Below are 13,022 nucleotides of genomic sequence, written 5' to 3' on the forward strand. Positions count from 1 at the left end.
CCTGAGGTAAGCCCACACCAGTGAGGAGAGATGGGGCAGGGATGTCTTTACCCAATGAGCAGCTTTCAGTTCAGATTGAAGCTACAGTTTGGAGGAAAGGCATCAAATATCAATATGTCACAAGAAGCTACAGGACAGGTGTGCATTGTCGCTAATGTTGTATGTATGGGAGAACACAGAGGAAATGGGAGTGTGTGTTCAACCATGATACGATACGATAATCTTTATTGTCCTTGTCCCATACAGAACAATGAAATTGAAAAAAAAAATCTACATAAGACATTCAAAACAAGCCTGCTATCCCAGCTATCCCAACCTGGTTAGCCCCCTAAAACTCTGATACCCCATTTTTAGAATACAATATATTCCCATAGAGACTCCTTACATTGTGTTTAAAACCAAAATTGCATTTGGATAGAAACTGTTTCACAGGTGGCTAGTCCTAGTCTTTATAACCCTGTACCTTCTTCTAGAAGTCAGAAGCTGAAAGATATCATTTCTGGGGTGTGCACTACCCTGAACTATCTCTGTGTAACTGTGGGTTTTCTATTTTTGCTGTGTGGCTTCCTCCTCTTTCCCCATCCTTTTAAGATGAGGAGTGGAGTGCCTACCCAGGTGAACATGGTGGATGGATGGCTTTGTCTCTTTCTTAATCGCTGGCAGCACAATGGGAGGATGGAGATGAAAGGAAGAGGAGGAGGAGCCTAGGAGTGAGTGGATGTCTTTCTCCTCTCTTGGCAGATAGCACACATTGACAAAGGTCAGAGCAGAAGCATCCTCCTCCGGGATCTCACAGCTGCTTCACTGAACTATATAATTTCATTTAACTCTAGCATCACAAGCAAAACAGCTGATTCTTCATTAGAAACACAGACCTTCCCTATTGGTACTAACAGCACAACAGCCAAAGGGGGGTGAATATGTTCAGATGGGGAGGGGGGGAAGCTGTGAAGGGCTCATTCCCTCTACCTACAAGATACACAGGGCACACTTAATGAATAATACTGCCCCAAATGCTCCCTTTTCCAGAAGTACTTCAGACAAACCTGACATGCGTACGTGCATGAAACCTGTGCTTATTTATTCCCATTATAAAAAAGAGAGAAAAGAAAACAAATTCAGCCTCAGGTGATTGGAGCAGCACTGCAGGGGGGAGCGGGGTCCCCAGGTCACAGTCTTCCCCACAATGATGAGCTGAATTGCATTTCTATTTCAATTACAGTAATTATGTCTAAATTTGGATTTAGCGAATATAAAATAAATGGGCATATGCTATTTTTATGCAAATTGCTGTTCTCCTTGGTCCTTAAAACCGTATATTTGTTGAGTGCTATACACTTCAGGTCAAGCCACTCTTCTGCAGCAGCGCCTTTGTTAAAAAGCAACCCTATGTACCTACAGAACACAATGGAATATATTTCTGAGTGACCACACATAGCCTTGTGCTGTTCAGCTCAATATCCTAAATACACTAGATAGGGAGTGAGCCCCAAAGGAAAATGCTGAGGATTGGGCTTTCCATTGATATGCCAAATATCATTGCATCCACTAGTATCTAAGATATTGCTGTCTTTTGTTTATATCAGTTTGCCTAGCAAATCTCTGCTGGGGACAGGTGCTCTAAGGTGAATACCCACAATTGTTCCACTTTGGGACATCCCGTTTTGGATATCCATGTGCGAGCACGGCGCACAACACCATGTGAGATTGGAGCACCTGAAAATGGGTGTTTTGGGAGACCATGCTCCCATGAAGGTTATGTTGCAGGTTATCCTAGTCAATAAAGACAGACAAGGGTTCTTTCCAAAGAAGGTCTGGTTTATTAAGCTGCATCTGGCATCAGCGAGATCATTCTGAAAGGCTGAGCCCCAATTGCTATTTGGGGCTCGCTTTTATACCATGTTACAAACAACACGGGTACAAGAGCATGTGCAAAGGCCTGATTACAAAATTGCAAGCAAGCACTTTTCAAGAGTCCTGCCCCAATTGTTCCTCTTTCTGGGAGACAAGCAGGTTTCAAGATTAGTCAAACCTAAATTTAGCCTCACTTCCCCATTTTTCCAGACTGCTGACTCTTTTCAAAGTTCTGATAATTCACGTTGGCCCATCTCAAGTGACTCCAACACAAGGGGGGGGGGCTTTGAAGACACTTTCTGCTTCCAGGGTACTTTTTTGGGTGTTGGACTGCTGAGGCAAGTACGGTAGATTCTATTTTCTAACTGCTGAGCTGATTTCTGCACTATTCCCTCAGGCAGACATTTTCTGATCATAGAAAAGAATAGATTAGAATTTATTATTTATACACCGCCCATCTGGCTGGGTTTCCCCAACCATTCTGGGTGGCGTCCAACAAAGTATTAAAATACAGTAGTCTGTTAAACATTAAAAGCTTTCCTAAAGAGGGCTGCCTTCAGATGTCTTCTAAAAATCTGGTAGTTGTTCTTCTCTTTGACATCTGGTGGGAGGGTGTTCCACAGGGCGGGTGCCACTACCGAGAAGGCCCTCTGCCTGGTTCCCTGTAACTTGGCTTCTCGCAGTGAGGGAACTGCCAGAAGGCCCTCGGTGCTGGACCTCAGTGTCCGGGTAGAACGATGAGGATGGAGATGCTTCTTCAGATATACTGGACCGAGGCCATTTAGGCTTTAAAGGTCAGCACCTTGGGGCATGGGCTGCTGGGCAGGGGCAGTGGCAATGGCTGCTGGGGGCAAATGGATTCAATCTCCCCATTCCTGAGTTACATGACTCACATAGGAGTGCGGCCCCGGAAGACAGGCTTCCTGGTTTTTGTCTGCAATGTGTTGGAGGGTATGCTAAGGCCACATTCATACCATGCCTTTAAAGCTCTATGACGTTTAGAAGACATCTGAAGGCAGCCCCGTTTAGGGAAGTTTTTAATGACTGATGTTTTAATGTATTTTTAATCTTTTGTTGGAAGCCAGCCAGAGTGGCTGGGGAAACCCAGCCAGATGGGTGGGGAATAAATAAATTATTATTATTATTATTATTATTATTATTATTATTATTATACCACTATAAGCAGTCATGACTCACCCCCACCCTCAAATTCTGGCTTTGTTAAGGGTGCTGAGAATTGTTAGGAGACCCCTATGGCCTCTCCTGGTACACACTCACCTGAGCTTTTGATGGTGGTGGAACAACCATCATCTCATCTTAACACCCGAGAGGCTCTGTAGGGAAAGATGTTGTCTTTTAGGTCTCTGGGGCTAAGCATCTTGAATTGGGCTCAGAAACAAACAGGTAACCAACGGAAACTGTTGAGTTTCCACATACATGTTCATCATTCAGCTGCCACTTCAACAAGAAGTAATGAAGACTTTCACGTGCAGAGCAATCGCATCACAGATTAACCATGACAGTTAACGCAAAAGTTCCATCTAGCATCTAGCACACAATGTTTCAGGACAGGTAGTTCACATGTTCAGCTGCATGCTCAGTATGAAACATCAACTCCCATGTGGGAAGCAACATTTAATTCCTGCAGCTGCTGGACTTCTTTATAAATGCTTGAGGTCTCCTGTTACAAACTGGCAGTAAAATCGAACTGCTACAAGAATGGGTGCAAATATTATTTAACACATCACTGTCAGATGCCAATCACTGTAGATACATTTAACATCAGCTGCTGGTGGTGGAAATGTGTTGAATGCTTCCCAAGATTTCATATGAAAACATCACAAGCATGAAATCTCAAATTTTATGTATTGAGGTCATAGTCTTTTTTTAAAAAAAAGTCAGATACATTTGGTGTGCTAGAATTCCAGCCTTTAACTTGCAAATTTATCTTCCAGAATACTGAATGTACTTCATATGCTGATTTTATTTCTTCTAAAAACTTCCTTGTTTTTCAAAGGAGGAAAGAATGTATTATCTCTCCTTATTAACAATTCTAAATAAAGACTTCCTTGGTTTCCCTTAAAAAAAAAAGAATGACTAAGTCAACTATAACATATATTTGACAGAAATAATTTGAAAGTAATTATAACAAGCCAAGCATTTGGACTCATGGGTAATTTGAATTCAAATTCTTTGCACCTTATAATTATGTACTTTTGGGGGGTGCACTATTGAAAAAACTTGTGTGTGTGTGTGTATTCATTCATTTATTTATTAACATAATGAGCAGGGGGAAGGACAGCAAAGCACAAAGAAAATATTTAACCAAGTCAATTAAGAAACCAGCCACTGTTGTGGACTATAGAAATAAATAAGTTCCAAGAGCTTGATTTTCTAGTATTTGAAGAGAAGAGAGTGGGGAGAGAGATTCAATTCAGTTCACATTTAAAGGTGAGCTTTCTGCACTTGCACCTTCTGAAACCGTACTTGAAGTGAAGCACAATCCTCCTTCGAAATCCAACCTTCTCTACATTTTATTTCTTTAGCCACATAATGTGTACATAAATGTATACCATGGGGTAAAGTGTACACATAAAATCATTATTAATGAAAATAACATACACTTGATCTTAGCCAAAAGACAGAGAAGCGAAATTTCTCCATATATAATGCATTCTTGAAACTAACATACAAGAATGCATTATATATGGGGAAATTTCTTTGCAATGCTGTGTAGATAAGGCGACATTGCATACAAATGTGTACTTCGGGAGAAATCTGCACTTTAGTGCTGATGAATTTTCATGAGGAATCTAAATAGAAATTCACAAACAGGTGTGGCAATGTGGATGACTGAACTGAAGACTGGAAAAATGAGAAACTCAATAATCCAATCTATTGTAAATATTGTTCTGGATGAGCATGATGTTTAGTGTGTGGCTGTTTGCATTGTTTCTTTTACCTTTTACAGCTCCTGCATGGTGCTCTTTTCAGCACTGCTTTTCAAATAATTCTGCTTCACTGTTCTAAGTATTCAGCCACATACAACTGAATTTGAGGAAGCACTGTTAAGCGGTTTGCCTCAGCAGTGAGGATCCTATCCCCCTTTCTTCTTGACACCTCACCCTTATGAACAGTTTTTCAACTTTTCACGATGAGGTACACAAATCACTGAACAGATAGAGCGCTTGGCAAATGGCAAACACATGCATGAAAAACACTCCCCATTTCAGTTAGGCACACTGCTCTGCCCCCTGTGCAAAGGTGGGAACAATTCAACTGCCTTGTGGATTCTCATCTACCTTATGCAGAAAACGTAGAATTTGCGTATCGAGGTCCCCAGGTCCACCCAATAACTCACACATCACCCAGAAATTTTTGTTTAAGATTTTTGGCATAATTTTGGCCACAACTTTATTAAAATACAAATTTGTGAGTGGTTGCGTAGGCATTGGTTGTGATTATCTGCCCCCACCATGGGGGACAGACTGACATTCCGCACGATGCGAAAGTCAGAATAGGGGAATACACTTGGGGGTTACGCGGAGCAGGGAACCTGCCCTCACCCCAAATTCAACCAGGAGCTCATTGCTATGGCCCGAGCCCCCTTGACAGAGTGGACAAGCAATAGTTAGCCCCCCAATTCCTTTAACGGAATCCCTTGCAGCAGCAGCATTAGAGGGGCAGGCACAGCCAATCCATGCCCCTCAACCAACTAAACCATAAACTAATGCCTAACTGCGAACCTTACAAGTTGTGACGATTTGCTACGCAGTAGGCAAAAACCAAATGGCCCCAGCCAATCAGCCAGATGGACAAAATTCCTACCAGGCCCCCGCTCCAAAGCAGACGACCCCATGACAGGCATAGCAAGGTCAAAGCGAACAACCCTATTCTAGGGAGGGAGGGACAGGCAATCTGATGCATGGGCGAAAAGAGGAAGCCCTAGCCTCGTGCAAGGAGTTTTAGTATTTCTGGCTATCAATCAATAAATGGCAACATTAACTTCTTCCCAACAACAAGGGAAGCCCCAATCGCATCAGTGGCCAATGATCAATTAGCCCGCCCCCCAACTTTGGAGTGTCCTGGCAGCCCCCACCGCAACACGTGCTTTCCATGAAGGAGAACACGCTTTGTCAATTCACATCAATTTGTGATGTGTACTAGTTAAGACTCAGCCTTTTTAAAACTTTAGGGCACTTGAGTTTTCACTCGGACTCCCTGCATGATCTTTGAATGTTCAATTGTCTCTTGGTTATGTTAACTGATTAAGCATCTCAAAAAGGGATTATAAAAAAGAAATAAATGAGGATTGTGTGGGACAATTGAACAATTGGACTGGTATACTTAGATGGATCCTTACTTAATGCAGAACCAATGAAATAAATGAGACAAATGTAGATTAATGCGAGTTGCATAGATCTCATTAGATCTACATTAAGCACGAGTTAGACAGCAATCCTAACCCTAAGAAATTCAATATGACTTACTTCTGAGTAGACACAGGGTGGGTCTAGGCACAGGGGGAAAACACGCTGTAAATGTCAGAAATTAGATTGTTATAACAAAAGAAAAAAATCTCTATGGAAAATCACGTTTTAAAATTTCCTGCTCTCTGGTGCCATCTGATGTTGCATGTTTATAGCGCCTTCAAATCACTATTTCTTTACTAATTTAGCTGAGTCCACAGTTAGGATAGTGCTGTAATTTTGGAACCAATCCATCAAATCCAAGGTACCCCAAAACGGAGGCTAAGCCCCAGAAGCCATAGACTTGTCAGTTGATCTTAAAAATCAAGCATGTTTATTATCCCTGTATTTCCATAGATACAGTTAGTGCCTTTTAAATTTATTTATTTGAAAATGCAAATGATAAAATAGGAACGCTAGTTGTATTTGCATTCAAATCTAAATTGTGTCATTTATGTCTTGCATTATTGACAGTTCTGGTTATGTGCCATATTAATGGGGGCAGTATAATCTAAAATAGCTATGGATCAGCTTGCAGTACAGTAAGTTATTTTCTTCTTCCCTTCTTTACAGATCTAGAATCCAGCTGGAGGAGCATTTATTCAGTTCCCTCTGCAAATAAATTAGCAGGATTAATGTGCAACTTAATGCCACTGGACATATCTACCATCACACCACATGACCTTGTAGGTTCTAAGTAATTACTGGCTGAATGCTAATGCAATGATTATTGTATTGGTGGGATAATGACATAGGGTGAAGTGAAAGGCAGCACATTCAGATTTCAATTAATTTTGCAAGCTCCGAAGAAAAATACTGTTTTATATAACTACAATATGTTTTATACGCGAGCTTTAACTGAAGCTCCGATAAAGCTTTTTAATATTCCTGGTGGTGAACAAAGGAGAAGACGGTTCTATTAGGGTGACAAAGCAGGGATTTAAAGGAAGGGAGAAAACAGCCTTGATGGATACATGCATATGCCTGTTAAGTGGAAATAACATCACTTTGGCCAAACTGAAAGATATACTGTACCCAGTTTCTCAAAGTATCTGTGTTCCTTGAAACAGATAAGCTGCCCAGGCAAACTGTTCCAAATCGAGGCACATATAATTGACTGGCTGAGGCTGAAAATTAAGAACTGGGCTGGGTGGATGGTGGTGAGAGTTTTGTTTCATCTGCTTTTGATTGTGACCACCTCTAGAAGAAAACTGACGTGTGGAATGTATATTGTCAGGTTTCCAAGGTGCTAGACAGTCACATTTCAGATATTCTGGACAGCTGCAATCTTATGCATGCTTACAAAGAAGTGAGTGCCATTGACCACACCTCTGAGTAAATGTAGTTAGGACTGTGCAGCACATTTAGGAGAGTGCATTTCAGGGTTTTTTGTTTTGTTTTGTTTTGCATTTACATCCTACCCTTTCTCCCAAGAGCTCAGAACAACTTGGTTCTGGCCCTTAGTTTGGTTTCATCTTCACAACAACCCTGTTAGGTAGGTTACACTAAGTGATGTTGACTGGCTGTAGGTCACCCAGTGAGCTGCATGGCTGAAGAGGTATTTGAGCTCAGGTCTCCCTGGCCTTAGGTACCAGTATTTACAGTACTCTAACTACTACCCATTCTTAAGGAAATCAGCCCTGAGTGCTCATTGGAAGGACAGATCCTGAAGCTGAGGCTCTAATACTTTGGCCACCTCATGAAAAGAGAAGACTCTCTGGAAAAGACCTTGATGGTGGGAAAGATGGAGGGCACAAGGAGAAGGGGATGACAGAGGACGAGATGGTTAGACAGTGTTCTTGAAGCTACCAGCATGAGTTTGACCAAACTGCGGGAGACAGTGGAAGACAGGAGTGCCTGGCGTGCTCTGGTCCATGGGGTCACGAAGAGTCGGACACGACTAACGACTAAACAACAACAACTACTACTACATTGTGTTGACTAACTTTTAGCTGTATTACAGTTATATCAGGTGATGGAGGCAGAGCTCCAAATCACAATGGTCTCACAAGCCAGAGAAAGAATCATAGTGTGGATTTGGTTGCCAGAAACCACACAAAGGACATGTTACACATTCAGGATATAGTAACAATTGTACATTTTCATTTATTTGTTTTGCATTATGAACTGATCCTGGGGGCAGGGGATTTAGAAATATCAATAATACATCCTATTTTCTTGACTTCACTTTCAGCTGTGATAGACCTGAAAGTCCAAGGAAGGAACTGAACATCACAAAACTATAGACATTGATTCAGGTAAGGCCTGTTGAGTTCAGTGGGGCTTCCTTGCAGGTAAGTAGGAATAGAATTGCAGCCTTAATTGGCGGTTGGTTTGCTGAAGGTAGGCATACAAACGAAACACTCTCTGTACAGTGCTACAATACAGTTGTGTTATGTTGTGCACAATGCCTGGAACTCTGTTGGGGCTAATAGCTGTTAATTAAAAAGACCCAGGCGAAATGGCTGGAGACAGCAGAAGAGTCTGCTGCTCCTTTGTGTTTTAGCAAATTGGTTGGACATGAAGAGCATTGCAACTGAACATGTTTAGCCGCAGGATAATTCAAAATGAAAAAGGAAAGGAGAATGTGTTATAGCAGCTCCCTGTTTAGTTGCTAGTCAGATTAGTGCTGGAAGACCCACTTTTTAAAATGTCTCAAGAGCTCTTTTGCTCCTCCTACCAGTGCAAGCTTTGAACTTCCTGAAATGAGAAATAAGGCAGCGATCCTACACAAGTCCTGGGAGAAAGCTCCATTCAACCGGGTGAAACTTCTTTCTGAGCAGACATGCTTACGATTGCGCTGTTAATCATCTGGTTAACAATGCAGCCTGAGGCAACCGTCATGTAAAAGCAAGTTACAGTGCCTATCACCACAAAGCCCAATTTGTATATTGGGTTTTCTTGTCAGACCTATTGACTTTATAGCCATCGTTCAGATGCCAAAACAAATACATGTTTCCTAGAACTGTGGAGTTGGCAGGGACCACAAGGGTCATCTAGTTCAACCCCCTGCAATGCAGGAACCTTTTGTGGGCTCGAACCCACAAAATCCTGAAATAAAGATTCTCAAATTTGCTACAGCCAGAGCCTATTCTAAGCACTCTGGTTCATCAAATGGTGAACTGTATGCAAATTGTTTTAAGAAACCATGCCTGCAAATGTAAGAATTATCATAGTATCCATATGTATATAAAAATGATTTTCTTAATATTGAAATAATTAAATCAGCAAAATTAAACATAGGTTTACCTCATCCTAATCATGTCTTTTATAAGTGAGCCCTACTGAATTCAATGGGGAGTACTCCCAGGCAAGAGGGGTTATGACTGCAATATTATACACCAGATGTGTGGGAACTTTGGCCCGCTAGATGTTGCTGAACTACAACTGCCATCAGCCCCAGCAAACATGTCCAATGGCCAGGGATGATGGGAACTGTAGTTCAGCAGCTTCTGGAAGGTCAAAGGTTACCCACACCTACTATACACATTTACCAGGGAGAGGTTTCATTGCACTATGCGGATTACTTCAAAATAATGTGAATAGGAATGCACTGCTAATCTACATTTACCACCAGCAACATTACTTGGAATTGCACCATATTTTCAAAACCTTTTTTTGTCTCTTGAAAAGTAGGGGGGGGGAGCAGAGAAAAAAAGCATTGATACTTATATACACCTGGTAGGTCTGAATAAAATTTGGTAGGGAGAGAGGAGGTGTTGCAATTCAACAAAATATTTGAAACCTGGTGCTTGAAATCCATTATTGGTTTGCAGTTTGCAAACAGGATATATATATATATTCACTCCATTTCTGAACATCATTTTCATGTCATACATTTTAATATGTGCCAATTTTGTACAGAATTGCTTATTTCACTTTAGAGTACAGCCTCTTTTATACAACCTTCAGCAATGTTTGATTGTCATATTTGAATATGTCACTAATCAGTGAGGCTACATCGAACTGTACATACCAATTTTCTTCACTGAATGCCTACAGTTCAATTTTGATCCAGCTTAATAGCATAAAACTGAGTCATAAGTTTTCAGAATATTTTGGTGAGAAAGTGTATTATTTTCTGAGCAGGTTGGAGGATTACAGATAATAAGATTCTGTACAGACATGACCAAACTCTATCTATCTATCTATCTATCTATCTATCTATCTATCTATCTATCTATCTATCATCTATCTATCTATCATCTATCTATCTATCATCTATCCTGAGTATCTCCCAGCTGTATCTTGAGATGCCTGGGGCTTTCTGCACTCAAAGTAGGTGCTCTATGTCAAAATTACACCTCTAGACAGCATTTAAAGTATCCTCGACCAGTGCTACCAAGGGCATATCTGAATGTGTGGCATCTCTTGGCCACTTGCTTTCTGAGTCTAGCCAACTCCACTGACATTTTGAAAAGGTGAATGTGAGGAAAAAGTTTAACCTTTATAAATGCTCAACTTTTAAAAAGACATGTTTTTTAAAAGACAAAGAAGAAGGGGGGAAAGACAGAAAGAAGCCCAGAGTTATTTGATCAGCTCCCACTGGTATCTTGTGGGCTGCCACACTGCTTGTTTGCATTGTTATAAAAAGTGCTCTTCTGTGCTGTCAAATCCACTGTGCTGCCTCTATCTGGCATGGAAACCCTATCTTTTCTTGCCGTGCTGCCTGTGTTTGGTGATAAAGTGTGGCTCTGTGCTGCCTTGCTGATTATCTTCCTTGGTATATAAAAAAGTGCTCCCTTGTGCTGCGGTATTCCATTTTACAGGGCTTTCCTCTGCTGCTTGTTTCCTTTCTGATACACCCGTCACTCTGCAGCTTTTCTCCCGTTTTCCTTTCCAGCTTTATTCCATAGCATATTTTGTTCTGCCATATGCATTGGGGAGGTTTATACTAAGTCAAGGAATGTGCAGAAGCTGGCGACAGGTTCAGGTTCAAATCCTCACATTCTAATTAACCACAGAAACCCAGCAAGCACTGAGCCAGGTAGATAGGCAAAAAACTAAAAATAAAAAATGCACGGAGTGTTTGCAGGCTTGCCAAAAAAAGAAGAAAAAATCATGTTCTGAGCATGGCTCACACTTCAAAATAATCATGCTAGTTTTACGTTAATTGAATGCCTGGGTAAGATAATCTGTGTCAAGTGGGGATTTTTTTGTTTTTGAAACTTGTGAAAAACAGTATGGGTTTATGGGGGAGGGCCCTAGCTCAGTGGTAGGCATGCAGAAAGACCCAGCTTTGATTCCCAGAATGATTGATCAAAGACTTTTTATAAACCAAGAAATGCAGGTACGCACATAACCTGGACGACATTCCTTTCTGATACCCTGGAGACCCACGGAAGATCATGTACCATCCAAGTGTCCTGATTTTCCAGGGGCAGTCCTGGAATTATGAAAGTCATCCTGGTTTCTGATTGATACCGGAATGTCCTTATTTTCCCTGCCAGTGCTGCTGCCACTGATCTCAGAGAAGAGGATGAGTCTGTTCTTGTCCTGAGTGACAGCGACAGTGAGGTAGCATCCTGTTACCTCTCATGGCCTCTCCAAGACCACTGCTGCTGGTCTCCTCCCTTTCGCAGCCCTTAATGGTTGCTGGAGAGTGGGGTGAAGAAGAGGAAAAGCTGCCACTACCAAGGCCCAGGCCTGTGGGACATGCCAGCTTTGAGGGGCAGGAAGAAATGGGGAGCAGAGCAGAGTGCAAGAAGTCTTTATTTATTTATTTTTAATAAAAAAAAATATACTTTGTGTATTCACTTCTAATCTTGACCCTTTCCAAAATTTATTTGTTGGTGTGTGTTTTTTGTTTTCTTTTTGTCAATCTACCAAAGAATAAAATAAAATCAGGATTAAGAGGTTTTCTCTGGACAGTGGGTGGCATGCATGCCATGTCCTGTTGGTGTAGTAGTGATGGCCTTTGCCTTTCTTCTGATAAGAAATGCTCTGCAAGGATCGGGGTGGGGGGATGGGTGGTCCAGGAGGGTCAGTTGGGGGGGGAGTGAGCAACCTCCCCATTTTCATCTGATGAAGGTTGGAGGGTATGAGATAGGTGTAGACCAGCTTTTCTCAAGCTTTGGTCTCCAGGTGTTCTTGAACCACAACCCCCATAATCCCAGACCACCGGCATTCTGGCTAGGAGTGATGGGAATTGTAGTCCAACAATAACTGCTGTGAGGGCTGGAGAGAAGACTGCTCTCTGCTGCAAGGCCCATTTCTACCTGGTCCAGGGGGCCGCACTCACCCTGAACAGCTAAAAGAGGCTCCTAGGAGGCCACTGGGACATTGCTGGAACAACGCTTTGGTTGAGGCAACTGGCTAAAATGTTTTAAAATGTTTTAAACAGTTCTAATTTTGGTTCCTCTGTTTTGTTTTCATTGTGTTGGTGTTGGTTAACTGTTAGTTGGGGCTGGCCATTACTTTAATTTGGATATAAGTGTAAACTGTTTATTATTGTTATTACTACTGTTACTGGTTTCTATTGATTTATTGGTTTGTTGCATGTATATGAGATTTTGTTTTTGATGTTTGATTTTTTTATATATATATGTTGTAAGCCACCCAGAGTGGCTGGGGAAACCCAACCAGATCGGTGGGATATAAACAACAACAACAACAACAACAACAGCAATGTTATTATTATTATAACTGGGGAACCAAGGTTGAGAAAGACTAGTGTAAACCGTTCTGAGCCAGATAGAC

This window comes from Podarcis pityusensis, assembly GCF_964106645.2.
Source record: "Podarcis pityusensis genome assembly, chromosome: 10".
Lineage (NCBI taxonomy): Eukaryota > Metazoa > Chordata > Lepidosauria > Squamata > Lacertidae > Podarcis > Podarcis pityusensis.